The sequence below is a fragment of the Miscanthus floridulus genome, chromosome 7 (genome assembly GCF_019320115.1).
Source record: "Miscanthus floridulus cultivar M001 chromosome 7, ASM1932011v1, whole genome shotgun sequence".
In the NCBI taxonomy this organism is placed as follows: Eukaryota; Viridiplantae; Streptophyta; class Magnoliopsida; order Poales; family Poaceae; genus Miscanthus; species Miscanthus floridulus.
The window spans coordinates 75,101,210-75,115,939 of record NC_089586.1 but is presented as its reverse complement, the minus strand read 5'-3'; the positions used below and the strand labels follow the sequence as shown (position 1 = coordinate 75,115,939).

General features: G+C 49.2%; 2 pseudogenes; both read left to right on the top strand.

Annotated features, from left to right (window-relative positions):
- Positions 1 to 63: 63 nt before the first annotated feature.
- Positions 64 to 9,750, top strand: LOC136465670 (1,4-alpha-glucan-branching enzyme 2, chloroplastic/amyloplastic-like; annotated as a pseudogene).
- Positions 9,751 to 10,734: 984 nt separating this feature from the next.
- Positions 10,735 to 12,336, top strand: LOC136463468 (uncharacterized; annotated as a pseudogene).
- Positions 12,337 to 14,730: the final 2,394 nt, after the last annotated feature.

The window sequence follows — 14,730 nt, the reverse complement described above, 5'->3', positions numbered from 1 at the left end:
GCTAACCATCTGCAAAGTTCCGAAAAAATATCTTGAGATTTTAATCCCTTTTGAAGTAGAAGCATGTTCCATATTGATAACATTTTCTTTCCCTGGAAGGTCCTGATTTACTGAATGTCAGATTAAGTATACACATATACAAAATATTTTTGGGGCTATAATTTGACAAAAATAGGGCAAGCCCTCCACATCATTGGCTTACATAAACCAATAGGAATTTGAATGTATCTAAAATAATCTGTGACTTTTCTATTGGTTATTTAAAAAATTATATAACTTGTTCAGGTTAGTGGAATGCCTACATTTGCGCTTCCTGTTCACGATGGTGGGGTAGGTTTTGACTATCGGATGCATATGGCTGTGGCTGACAAATGGATTGAACTTCTCAAGTAAGTATTTCATATGTCTGTGGATGATCATTATTTTCTTGTATTGGCCTGCATTTCGAAATAATTCTCTTTTTTTGGCATAAAACATTCAAGCATATACACTAATGTTTAATTGCATGGGCCATGTGCATATGCATTTTTTGTTGTATTTGTCATCACTTTTGTGGTTTAATCTACATAATCATAAAAATAATAGATTTTCACATGAGATAATTTTTATGCACATTTGCATGTGGCTGCATACATGATTAACACCACCAAATATACCTTGAGATTGATGTATATTTTTCAAATTTGAAACCAGCGAACCCATCTGATACTTATTGTAATATTGCTGCACAAATCTTGAAGTTTTTTATGCACAGTACCAACATATATCGGCGGTGCATATATATTTTGTACAACTAACATTACACTATTCACTACTTTCATATGTTTTGTGTTTAATTTTCTATACAAAAAGTCTCCCCTTGAATCTGGTGCTCAAATAATTTGTATAAGCTTTTGTTTCGAAACGAGGAAGCTCTATCTGTTATATACCTTGCGCGTTCACTTTGAGTTATGTGGTGAGTTTCAACTCTCTCTTTAACCGCACAGGCAAAGTGATGAAGCTTGGAAGATGGGTGATATTGTGCACACACTAACAAATAGAAGGTGGTTGGAGAAGTGTGTAACTTATGCTGAAAGTCATGATCATTAGTTGGCGACAAGACTATTGCATTTTGGTTGATGGACAAGGTTACCACTCATTAATTTTCTTGGTGTACTTTACATATTTTTTCTACAATAATTAATTATATTTATTTTCTTCAAGTTCATGATGTATTCATGGTTCCCACAAAACAAATGTTATTTAGAAGCAAAGAGTTAGAACTTTTGTTAGTTTTCTTTAATTTGGACTTGTGTGCCCTGATTTTCTGTCATGACTCATGAGCATTATAGTTGCAATTTCATTTCTTTGACAGTTCTGAGTGAACTATGATTTATTGTTTTAATACTTCATTGAGTTTGTAGAACATATCGGCTCTTCCTCATCCTATACTTTCAGAAAATTATATTTGGTCTTTTCCTTCCACTATTCTCTGAAAAATACATGTAGAAACACAGAACAATACTAGAGGGTGACATGAGAACCTCACTGGTTCTATTTATGCAGGATATGTATGATTTCATGGCCCTTGATAGACCTGCAACTCCTACCATTGATCGTGGGATAGCATTACATAAGATGATTAGACTTATCACAATGGGTTTAGGAGGAGAGGGCTATCTTAATTTCATGGGAAATGAGTTTGGACATCCTGGTGAGATTTAACTATTTTGTTTCATTTAACATTCTTTGAGTCTTGTAGAACAGTACCTCATCTAACAATTATCTTGCAATTTATCTTTTGTTAGTTATATTGGTGTTGAGGACTTGAGGTCATTGTTCTACTTTCTCTTTTGCAGATTGGATAGATTTTCCAAGAGGTCCGCAAAGACTTCCAAGTGGTAAGTTCATTCCAGGGAATAATAACAGTTATGACAAATGCCGTCGAAGATTTGACCTGGTAAACTTTCTTTGAGCTATTGTGCTTGTGCATCAGTAAAGTCCAGTTTGTATTTACTTTTACCACTTATCGAGTGCTTTAATCAGCAAGGTGCCATTATAATAGTTCCTTCTTTATTCATATTAGTGTGTTTTCAAAAGTAAAAATATTACTTTCTTTGCAAAATTTTGCTTTAATTTCTGTTGTTATGTTTGGTCAATAATTGATCATTATCGGAATTGTGTTATTTTTACATTGTCAGGGTGATGCAGACTATCTTAGGTATCGTGGTATGCAAGAGTTTGATCAGGCAATGCAACATCTTGAGCAAAAATATGGAGTATGTTCTGTATTTATTTTTTGATTTGGTTCTGCAAGTTTGAGTTATTGTTTCTACTAACATCATACTTGGTGGGCATTCTACTTGTAATGTCATTTTAAAAAACCATTTCTCTATTTTACTGAGCTTTTAAGCTAGGAAAATTTTATTATGAATTCGTTGATGTTGCATCAGCAATTCTATTTCATGGTGCTTGATTTTAGCTGTCCTTTTGTTGCAATAATTTATGCTCTAGCTGAGTTGGTTAGGTGGCTTAAGTTCGACTCCCTGTGGGAGCAAATTTTAGGCTGGGGTTAAAAAAATTCCCTCATGTGTCCCACGCCAATGCACAGGTCTAAGGACCGACCTAGGTTCTCACATGGGCAATGGTGCCGCTGTGTATGGCTGTGGCAGGGGTTTAGGGATTTTCTCGACCTGTGTGAGATGGTTGCCTTCTATCTTAAATAGAATGCCTGGGGTTTGTCTTACACCTTGTTATGGCGTGTCTTGCTGCGTAGGGAGTACGGAGGCGAGATGAGAGGGCGAGGGTCAGGAGCACGACGGCGTCGGACGGGCGCCGTGTTCTCGCGAGGAAGAGGACTCCAAAATGATGACCCACAGACTTAGGCTGGGCGCCCACGGGAGACGTAAGTCTCAATCCCAGGCTAACCTCTTCCTCCATCCAATGTTTGGCCATATAGGCACTTACAAGCATGCGCTAACGAACGCTAACAACTCCACAAATTACTCCTGTGATCTAACAAACTGACTGACTCAAATAAACTAAACGCTAACAAACTCCACAATTTATTCCTGTGATCTAACAAACTAACTGACCCGAATAAACTACTTGTGAGTCAGCCTTCAGCCGACTCAGCCCCCTGGTGCAGCCGCCTCAGCCACTGCTGTGGCGTCTCTTGCGTTCATAGGTCCGGCCGACCATAACATCTCTCCCCTCCTTTTGAAACAGCTCGTCCTCGAGCTGGAATGAAGGGTGGGCCGCCCGAAACTCATCCACCAGCTCCCATGTGGCGTCGGACACCGGCAAGTCCACCCACTGGACTAGCACGTGCCATGCACCGTGGCGAAGGCTGGCGCGCAGCACACGTTCGGGGCACAGAAGAGGACGTCCATGGCGAAGCGGTGGCAGTGCTGGTATTGTTGATGGGGGCGGGCCACGGAGCGGCTTAAGCACACCGACATGAAACACATCATGAATTCGAGCGCCTTCCGGCAGCTGTAGACGGTACACCACCGTTCCGATGCGCTCAAGCACCTTGAAAGGCCCGCATACTTGGGGCCAAGCTTGCCACGGCGACCCGGAACGAGGGACTAGTTAGGCCGGTGGAGAAGACGAAGCCACACCCAGTCCCCAACCGAGAACTCCAGCGCGCGGTGTTTGTTGTCGTAGTGGCGGCGCGTGTACTCCTGTGCCTGAAGAAGCCGAGCACGCACCTCGGCTAAGAACTCGTCCTGGTTGGCGAGCATGGCGTCTACGACGTCGGTCTGCGCCTGTCCAGGCGCATAGGGCAGGAGCTCCGGTGGTGGACGACCATAGACCACCATGAACGGCGACATCTGGAGTGCGGTGTGGTAGGCGGTGTTGTAGCAAAACTCCACCCACGGTAGCTAGTCAAGTCAGTCGCGCGGTCGGTCTCTAGTGAGGCAGCGGAGGTACATGGCGATGGTCTTGTTCACCGCCTCCGACTGGCCGTCCGTCTGCGGATGGAAAGCCATGCTCATGCGGAGCTGTACCCCGGCCTGTCGGAACAGATCGCGCCAGACGTTGCCGGTGAAGACGGGATCACGGTCGCTGACGATGGAGTCGGGGAAGCCGTGAAGGCGCACTATGTCGTGGAAGAATGCGCGCGCGACGGAGGACGCCGTGTACGGGTGGCCCAACGGAATGAAGTGGGCGTACTTCGAGAACCTGTCGACGACGGTGAGGATGACGCTCTTGCCATGGACCCTCGGAAGCGCCTCGACGAAGTCCATGGCAATGTCCGCCCAGACCCGGGACGGAACCGGCAGTGGCTGCAGCAGTCCCGCAGGGTGCAGCGCCTCCGTCTTGTTACACTGGCATGTCGTGCAAGCGAGAACGAAGTCTCGGACCACACGGCGGTCGTGCTCGACGAAGAACTCGGTGCGGAGTCGCTGTAGCGTCTTCTGGATGCCCTCATGTGCCGCTGTATGAGCCAGCTGGAGGACGTCGTCGAGGACGGCCGAGGAGCTAGGCACGAACATGCGTCCTTTGAAGAGGATGAGGCCGTCCTGCACCCGCCACTCGGCGCCGTGCGCTCCAGCCGCTACGTCATCCCGGTGGGAACGTAGCTCATCCGATGAGCTGAGCTCCCAGCGTAGGTCCTCGAACAGCTGGAACGTGGGCACCGATATGGCTGCCAACGCCAGAGCCTCGGCCGGAAGCGTGGACAGGAGAGGGTCATCACCATCCCGGCGTGAAAGAGCGTCAGCAACGGTGTTGAGACTGCCAGACCTGTACTCCACCCTGAAATCATACCCAAAGAGTTTGCTAATCCAATGGTGTTGGGGTATTGTAGACAAACGCTAATCGAGCATGAACTTCAGCGCGTAGTGGTCGGTGCGGACGACGAAAGCACGACCCCAAAGGTATGGCCTCCAGTGCCAGACAGCCTGCACTAGGCCGATGAGCTCCCGCTCGTACGCCGTGACCGGTCTGCTGAAGAACGCGACTAGCCCGGCGCCTTGATGTAGGACTGCACCGAAGCCCGAGCCCGACGCGTCGCAATCGACGGTGAACTCCTTGTTGAAATCCGGCTGGTGCAGCATAGGAGCCATAGATAACGCCTTTTTCAGGCCGTCAAACGCCGTTGTTGCGGTCTCCGTCCACCAAAACCCGTCCTTCCATAGGAGTTGGGTCAGTGGCGCTGCGATGGTGCCGTACTCCTTGATGAAGCGCCGGTAATACCCGGCTAAGCCAAGAAATCCCCACAGACCCCGAGCTGAGCACGGCTGCGGCCAGGATTGGACCACTTCCACCTTGGTCTCGTCCATGGCGACGCCCTCCTGCGAAATCACATGGCCCAAGTAATGGACTGAAGACGTGGCGAAGGAGCACTTCGAGCGTTTGATGTGCAGCCGGTGCGCGCGCAGAATGTCAAAGATGGCGCGCAGCTGCTGTAGGTGCCCGGTCCACATGGCGCTGTAGATGAGGATGTCGTCGAAGAACACCAAAACACAGCGGCGAAGAAACGGCCTGAGGACGAAGTTCATGAGAGCTTGGAACGTCGACGACGCGTTGGACAGGCCGAAGGGCATGACCAGGAACTCGAAGTGGCCATAGTGAGTGCGGAACGCCGTCTTGGCGACGTCCTCGGGGTGAACCCGCACTTGGTGATACCCCGAGCGATGATCGAGCTTTGTGAAAAATTTGGCGCCATGGAGCTCATCCAGCAGCTCCTCAACAACCGGAATAGGGAACTTGTCTTTGACTGTTGCTGCATTCAGAGCGCGGTAGTCGACACAAAACCGCCACGATCCATCCTGTTTCTTGACAAGCAGCACCGGTGCCGAGAACGGTGATGTGCTGGCCTGTATGATGCCTTGCTGGAGCATCTCCTCACATTACTTCTCCAGCTCATCTTTCTAGAGTTGGGGGTACCGGTAAGGGCGCACTGCGATGGGTTCTGTAGCCGGCTTCAGATGGATCCGGTGGTCACACGGGCGGGCTGGTGGCAGCCCCGCCGGCATGGCAAAGACATTGGGGTAGGAGTCCAGCAGGCGCTCAAGCAGGGCCGGTTCCGTGACCTTGGCTGTGAATAGGCGACGAGCTTGGAGGCGGCCAGTGGGTGAAATATCGGTGCGCGTGGACCCGATCCCCTTTCAAAGCACCCGACGACCATGGTGATTGAACGCCATGCAAAGGTCGTCGAAGTCCCACAGGATGGGCCCGAGGGTGCGCAACCATGTGGTACCGAGGATCATGTCATGGCAGTCGAGGCCGATGGAGTAGCAGTCGATCGTGAAGAACTCGTCGCCGATCTGGATTGCGACATCCCGCGTGAGACCACTACAGGGCACGCGGTCGCCGTTGGCGACCGTGACGTGGGCGCCCTGGCTGTCGTGGAACCGAAGGCCGGCACGGCGGGCAGTTGGCAGGCTGATGAAATTATGCGTCGAGCCAGAGTCGATCAACGCCGTGAACTCCTGGTCACCCATGCGGACACGGATCTGCATTGTGTCCTCCGTGCGGATGCCGGTGATGGCCGAGAGGGAGATCAGGGGCGCATCAGGGTCGAACGCGAGTGGCTCCTTGCCCGCGGCCGCTGGACCCGCTGGTATGACGTCGTCGTCGTCTGGCTCCTCAACGATGTAGTCCTCCGCCTCGAGGTAGAAGAGCCGCGCGCACTTGTGGCCGCGGACATAGGCCTCGTCACAGTTGTAACAAAGGCCTTGCTTGCGACGCGCTGCCATCTCGTCCGGAGACAGCCGCTTGAAGGGGCGCGGGGGCGCCGCCGTCGATGACGCAGCCGAGGTCGGCGCGCCCTGGGGGGCTGCTGGCGCTGACAGGGCAGCCTAGGGCCCTGGAATGCGCCGTGGTGGCCGTGGCGGCGGTGCCGGAAGAGCGAGGAGGTTGGCCGCATTCCGACGTTCATAGGCACGCGCCAGCCGCACGGCCCGCTGGAGGTCCTGTGGCTCGTGAAGCTCGACGTCGACGCGGAGAGCCTCAGGCAGTCCCCCGTTGAAGAGTTGGGCCTGCTGTAGTGGGGAGAGGCGACCGGCATGGGCGAGCCACGCCTGGAACAGCTCCAGGTAAGCCTCGATGGTGGAGTGGAACAGCAACCGGGCCAAGTCCGCCAGGTGATTTGTGCTGATCGGCGGCCCAAATCGCTGGTGACAGAGACGCTTAAACTCGTCCTAGTCAGGCTCGTCAGCGTCGCACTCCAGGGTGATGTACCACTGCCGAGCCGTGCCGCTCAAGTGGTAGGAAGCGAGCCAGACACGGTCGGCGTCCGGGGTCTGCTGGGCGCGGAAAAATTGCTCGCATTTGTTGAGCCACCCGAGCGGATCCACCTTGCCGTCAAAGGTGGGAAAGGAGAGTTTGTGGTAGCGTGGCACGGTATGGCCCTGCGGCCCTTGTGGAACATGAAGGTGCGGCGGCGCGCAGTGCATGGTGGCAGCCGGCAAAGCTGTGTTCTGTGGTGTATAACAGCCGCCATGGAGGATGGTGGACATAGATGGCACTGGGGATGGCGATGGGGGGAATGATATCTGGGTGATAGGAACCCCCATCGATGGCTGTGGAGGCAGGGATCCGGCCGCCGTGATTGGGGCGGACGGGGCCGGTGGTGCAGATGCAGTGGACGACGCCAGGGGCGCCTCCAAGGGGATCGGCGCAGAGGCCGGCAGCGAAGGGATGCCGCCGTAGCCGGGCAGCCTGTACTGGAACGGCGATGATAATGGCGGCGAGCGGCGCTCGAGTGCCGCCATGCGCAGCGACAGGTTGCCCAGCTGGTGCTGTATCTGGTAGATGGCCACCGTGAGGGTATTGAACGCCTCGGCGGGGGACGTCGGCGGCGTGTACAACTGCTGAGCGACCGAAGTGGTCATGATGGCATCGGTGGCAACGGGTGTGAATGGGTTGACGGTGATGGCGAGAGCAGATGGGTTGATGGTGGGGGCGGCAGCGGATGGGTGACCGGTGGCGGCGGGTTCGGCGGTAGATGGCGCAGCGGGGGCCGAAGACGACATGGTCTCTGATACCAGGTTGTTACAGCGTGTCTTGCTGCGTAGGGAGTACGGAGGCGAGATGAGAGGGCGAGGGTCAGGAGCACGACGGCATCGGACGGGCGCCGTGTTCTCGCGAGGAAGTGGACTCCAAGATGATGACCCACAGACTTAGGCTGGGCGCCCACGGGAGACGTAAGTCTCAATCCCAGGCTAACCTCTTCCTCCATCCAATGTTTGGCCATATAGGCACTTACAAGCATGCGCTAACAAACGCTAACAACTCCACAAATTACTCCTGTGATCTAACAAACTAACTGACTCAAATAAACTAAACGCTAACAAACTCCACAATTTATTCCCGTGATCTAACAAACTAACTGACCCGAATAAACTACTTATGAGTCAGCCTTCAGCCGACTCAGCCCCCTGGTGCAGCCGACTCAGCCACTGCTGTGGCGTCTCTTGCGATCATAGGTCCGGCCGACCATAACACACCTGGTAGGTCAAGTTTTTAAACTTGGCAAATCTATCTTAAGTATTTCCATATGATCATTAGTAGTACTCTGGACTCTTGAGACAACACGCCATAACAGTAGCGAAAACTTTTCTGATGAAACTTGCTTGTATGATTGCAGTTCATGACGTCCGATCACCAGTATATTTCTCGGAAACATGAGGAGGATAAGATGATAGTGTTTGAAAAGGGAGATTTGGTATTTGTGTTCAACTTCCACTGCAACAACAGCTATTTTGACTGCCGTATTGGTTGTCGAAAACCTGGGATGTATAAGGTATGCATCTGTCGTGCATTCCCTATGCTCAAAGTGCATATCTTTTCTTGCTAAATGAGTTTGCTATACGTAATATCATGCTGCAATTTATGAAGTCTCATTATTGATCTCTTTCTATGATGAAGCTAGGAGCAACTAAGCTGTTGGTGCCACTTTCAGCAATTCATGTTGTAGTTAATTTAATTTGCTTGAAAAAGTAGGACACTAGATTTGAATGTTTCCATTTTGTTGTGCCATACGAGCAGGTAAAAGGTAGCAAAATACTAGTGTCATACTTATATATATATATAAAAACAAAAAGTATGAACTAGGCGTACCTGTTATGGATGGGGATGGCCGCATGCTCGTTCTCTTGGTGCCTCTGATACTGGAGCACATCCGTTGTTCCAAAACTAGCTGGAGAAGTTTCTGAAAATCCACTTGCTGAGGTGCTGACAGCATCTGCTATTTGTACTAGGTGGTCTTGGACTCGGACGCTGGACTATTTGGTGGGTTTGGCAGGATCCATCACGAGGCAGAGCACTTCACCACCGTAAGTTTTGTGGCGCATGATATTGCTTTCGGTACGCAGATGTCAACTTGTTCCTGACAGAAGATGTGAGCTAACTTCTGTTACAATATTGGCCATTACCTGCAGGACTGTTCACATGATAACAGGCCCCATTCCTTCTCGGTTTATACACCAAGCAGAACCTGCGTCGTCTATGCTCCAGCGGAATGATAGCAAGGTACTGGTTGCTGGGCGGCATGTGTGGGGCTGTCGATGTGAGGAAAAAAAACATTCTGCCAACACCGGCAGATGCATGCATGGCACAATAAGGTTCTGAAACTTCAATCGATGCTGGAAAGCCCAGACATCCTGCTGCGTTGTCATCTCTAAATATTTAAGACCTTCAGGATGTCAATTAAACATAGCCTTTTCTTTCTTTTTCGTTTTCCTAATGCTTGATGACTGATTGTTTGCGCTTGTTTCATTCCGTTGAGCACTGATGATCTTAGAGTTAAACAATCGACTGGAGCGCCTAGGTCAGACTGTGTTGCATGTCTGTCCAACTACAGAACAGTCAGCAGTGTGGCCCTGCTCTGCTTATTCTTGACTGCTACTCCTCCCAATTACCGAGTCACTCATATTCAGACACGCTCGATCAGCACTACCACTCAAATGTCCCTGATGACACTGCACATTCCCAACTTGCCGTTGCAGGTATACCTCGCCTGCCCGCCTGTCTTAGATGTTAACCCTACAATGATAGACATGGATGCGGAATTGTGAAACGAAATGGCTGCAAAGCTAAGTGACTGTTTTCACTAAGACACTAACACTTGGACGCATGCCGTATCGTATCCTCAGAGGAAAGCAGGAGACGATCACGCGTGCATTTTGGTCACACCAACTGGTGACAGCGAATGTACACTAGATTGCTCAAGAGTTACTCCTACTCGGCTTCTTGGATCGCCGCAGGGTCTCACCTAACGCTTTTCATGATACTTGGCTGTTGTTCTTGGGCCAATCCGGAGCCGCTCTCCAGCACACATCACATGTACGTGGAATGATGCTGTCTCAGGTCATGGCATACAGCTTTGTTGGCTTTATTTCCTCCATCGATGCCCAGGAAGCTTGTGCTATCATTACATTAAGCAGCGAATAGTATGAGTTATAAGTGACAGGTGACACCTGCATGAAGATAAATATAACATCAAACAATATAATAATTCATACAAATCACCGGTAATCATGGACGAAGCCAGCGGTGGGGCTAGGGGGGCTTCAGCCCCCCCTACCCATCCTGAGCACGTGGAGTTCCCCTAAGTTTTCTCTTAAAATTTTATGCATATATGTATTAGGTAGGAGGGGCTAAGATTAAGAGAAGATAAAAAAGCCTCTATTCTTTTGTTCGGCCCTTCCTAATTTTTTTTCGAGCTTCGTCACTGCCGGTGCTTGCTTAAAGGTTCAGACTCGGAGTAGCTAGTATAGGACACTAGCTGGTACTCAGCTCTTGATCGGTTGCAAAACAATAAAAAGGAGAAAGAGAGAGAGAAGACGGCCGGGGAGCACAGGGGGAAGCCGGAGGAATAAATAGACGAACGGTTGTTAGATGCAGGCTACTCCTACTACAAATTTCTTACACGACTTAGGGCGCAAGAGGCCTCTGCTGCTCTGCAGCTGTTGGCAGCTAGCAGCGACGACGATGCAGCAGGGTGATCAGATGGAGTGCAGCGGCAAGGAGCAGCAGATGCAGATCGTGTGCGTGCGGAGCGCGTCGACGGGCGGCGCCGTGGTCGGCGAGGAGGTGGGGGAGTGGGCGGAGGAGCAGTCGTCGCGGTCGGCGCTGTCGCTGTTCAAGGAGAAGGAGGAGGAGATCGAGCGCAAGAAGGTGGAGGTGCGGGACAAGGTGTTCTCCATGCTGGGCCGGGTGGAGGAGGAGACCAAGCGCCTGGCCTTCATCCGCCAGGAGCTGGAGCTCATGGCCGACCCCACGCGCCGGGAGGTCGACGCCATCCGCAAGCGGATCGACAAGGTCAACAAGCAGCTCAAGCCGCTCGCCAAGACATGCCTCAAAAAGGTACCCTACTCTTTTTTGACTGCTGTTCCTGTGCGGCTGCGCATCGGAACGACTACTCCTCATGTGTTGCTTGCATGCTGATTGATTGATCAAATGGCAAGTCGATCGATCAGGCAGATAACACGTACCGAATGTATGTACATGAACAGGAGAAGGAATACAAGAGATGTGCCTCGAGGCGTACAACGAGAAGAGAAACGAGAAAGCCACGCTGGTCAACAGGCTAATGGAGGTTCACTCAAACTCAACTGCTCGATTCAATTCCTTTGCAATCCGCGCGCTATAGCTTTTGTTTTGAGAACCGTTTCAGTAGGCAGATTTTGTTTTGCGGAAAAGAAAAAGATTGCTGTTTACAATGAGCCCAATCCGAAGGATAAAATTGGTTGGGCCATTTCCATATTATTACTGGGCCTAATTAGAATTGGACTTGGTCCTCTTTCTTTCTTTTTCTTGACAACATGTCCGTTGACACGAGGTTGGTCCACTAAAACAACAACAATAATATTTTTTTTTTGCAGCTCGTAAGCGAGAGTGAGAGGTTGCGGATGAAGAAGCTCGAAGAGCTCAACAAGACGATAGAGTCCCTCTACTAGATCTGCTCTCACGGAAGAAAAAGAAGAAGGCGATGGTAAGGTAGTCGTGGTATCCCGGCCACACAGGAGGAACTAGCGTTGCCAGTAGCTCAACTAGCGTTACCATTCGATTTGTGTATTTTTACACGTGATTTGTAACCGATGGTTCACTATCCTTGGCTTGTAATTGGTTTGTGGCACTAGCGTCACAGTGTACAAACGAACGTTCCTCTAACAAATGTATTGTGTAAGCAGGGGACACGATCATTTACCTATCATGATAGATAGAGGAGGTGAAACTTAGAACTGCTCGGTACCCTTGTTTTTTTTTTTTTTTTTTTTTGAAACTAAACTGGCAGGCTTTATTTGTCCAGAATTGTTACATCATTTGTCAAGAGATCTAGAATAAAGCTAAGGGGGTTCATCAACCCAAGTACAAGTTTGGTTATATTGCATAGCTCTTTTTTGCTAGGTTGTGAGCTACCTAATTTACCTCCCTACTGTAGTGCTCAATAGATATATTCTGAAATCCGCTCTATATAATATTACATTCATCATACAGTGCAGCTGCCGAATTCGCTGAGAATCCTCCATTGTTCATTGTTTCTACCACCTCCATACAATCTGATTGGACGGTCAATCGATTACACCCAATGTGTTGTGTGAGCATCAAACCTTCTTTCAAGGCATACGCTTCTGCCATAGGTGCATCTATTACATGAGGCACGAAGCTGTGAGTAGCAGCTAATGCCCCTCCCGAGCAGTCTCTAATAATAGCACCCACGCTGCCACATTCCTCATCTTCATTGAAGGCTGCATCAACATTGACCATAACCTTTCCTTCCGGAGGTTTCTTCCGTCCCTGTCGTAGTTTTGATCCTTTCTTCATTGCTGCTTTGTAATTCTTAGTTAACGCCACAATTGCCATGGCTGACCTTGAAGGTCTCTGGACGGTCTCTCCGTGAACAATTTGCCGTCTTTCCCACCAAATATACCAGCCGGCAGCCAGGATTAATTCCGCGAATCCCACCTCAAGCACATCTATCTGTTCGACTCTTCTAATAATTTCCTCTAGGATCACGGAGCCTGATCGGTCTTTCCCACATACCAAGCGAGCACCAGACTTTCTTGGCTCGGTCACATGTGACAATCAAGTGCTTGACATCTTCTGCTCCATTCCGGCAAACTGGGCATCCTCCTTCCCGACATGCCTATTAGGAAGAATAGCTTGGCATGGCAGTAGCCCTTTGACTGCCTGCCACCCAAATATCTTAATCTTCCCAGGTAGATTCAGCTTCCACAAATTCTTCCATAGCTTGGTCCTTGATGCAGTATCGGCTTGCACCCGATTACATCTCGGCCCAAATTTGCTTTCCCATTGACAATGGCAGGCCGATCGAACCGAAAACAAACCACTTCTATTATAGTCCCAAGCCACCACATCTTCCCTATCAGAGGTGATAGGTATTTGCAAAATTCGATAAACATCAGTCGGCCAAAAGATAGCTTTCACCAGGTCCACGTCCCATGTTGAATTTATTGGATTAATCAGTTCATCAACCGTAGACACAATATTGTTTCCTCGGGTCATTTGGATTTCCAAATTATGACTTGTCAGTATCCAATGATGCTCCCAAATTTTTATCTGGGTACCATCTCCAACCCTCCAAATATATCCTTGTTTGAAGCAATCCCGTCCAGCTAGGATGCTTTGCCAAGTGTATTAGCTTCCACTTTTCACTTTAGCCTTCAACAAATTGCCATCGAGATAGTATCGAGCTCCAAGCACTCTAGCACAAAAGGAGTCCGGGTCACTGAGCAGCCTCCAAACCTGCTTTGCAAGCATGGCCAGATTGAAACACTGTAAATCCTAGAACTCCATGCCGCCCTTAGCTTTGGGTAGACACATCTTCCACCACTCTTGCCAATGCATTCTCTTATGGTCTTCTTCACCCTCCCCACCAGTCATGCAAGATGGCACTTGTGATTCCTTTAGAAATGGTTTTTCGAATTTGAAACACCATCATCACATATACTGGGATGACCTGAGCGATAGACTTGATAAGAGTTTCCTTCCCTCCAGAACTTAGTGTCTTCTCCCTCCATCCATTAATTCGGGTAACCACCCTATATCAATCAAATGGCAGAAACAATCATTGCGATCAGCTCCCACCAAAGTTGGAAGCCCTAGATATTTATCATTTAACGATTCCGTCATAATATTTAGCACTTGGCATACTTCTGTCTATACTTCAACCTCTATGTTACTTGAAAAATAAATACTGGACTTTGTTTCACTTATCTTTTGCCCCGAATTTGCACAATATGTACTTAATATATTTGCCAAACAATCAGCATTTTTCATGTCCGCTTTCATCAATATTAGCGAGTCATCTGCAAAAAGGAGAGAAATTGTCGGAGCTTCTCTACTACAAACTTTCACCCCCTCCAAATCTCCCCTCTCCTCACCTTTTCTAATCATGTAGGAAAACCTTCGACTACCATCAAGAACAAATATGGGGATAATGGGTCCCCTTGCCGCAGTCCTCTAGTGGGAGCAAAGATATCTGTCTCAACATTATTGAAGTGAACATTGTAGCAGATTGACGTAACACAAGCCATTACTAAATCCATCGTTGATCAAATCCCAGCTTAGCCATGATCTTTTCTAGGAAGCACCATTCAACTCTATCATAGGCCTTATGCATATCTAGCTTGATTGCACAAAGGCCATTCTTCCCCTTGTTCTTTTTCATTGTATGAATACACTCATAGGCCAGCAAAATATTATCTGTGATCAGTCTTCCCAGCACAAATGCGCTCTGATGATCACTAATAATCTCTGGTAAAATTACTT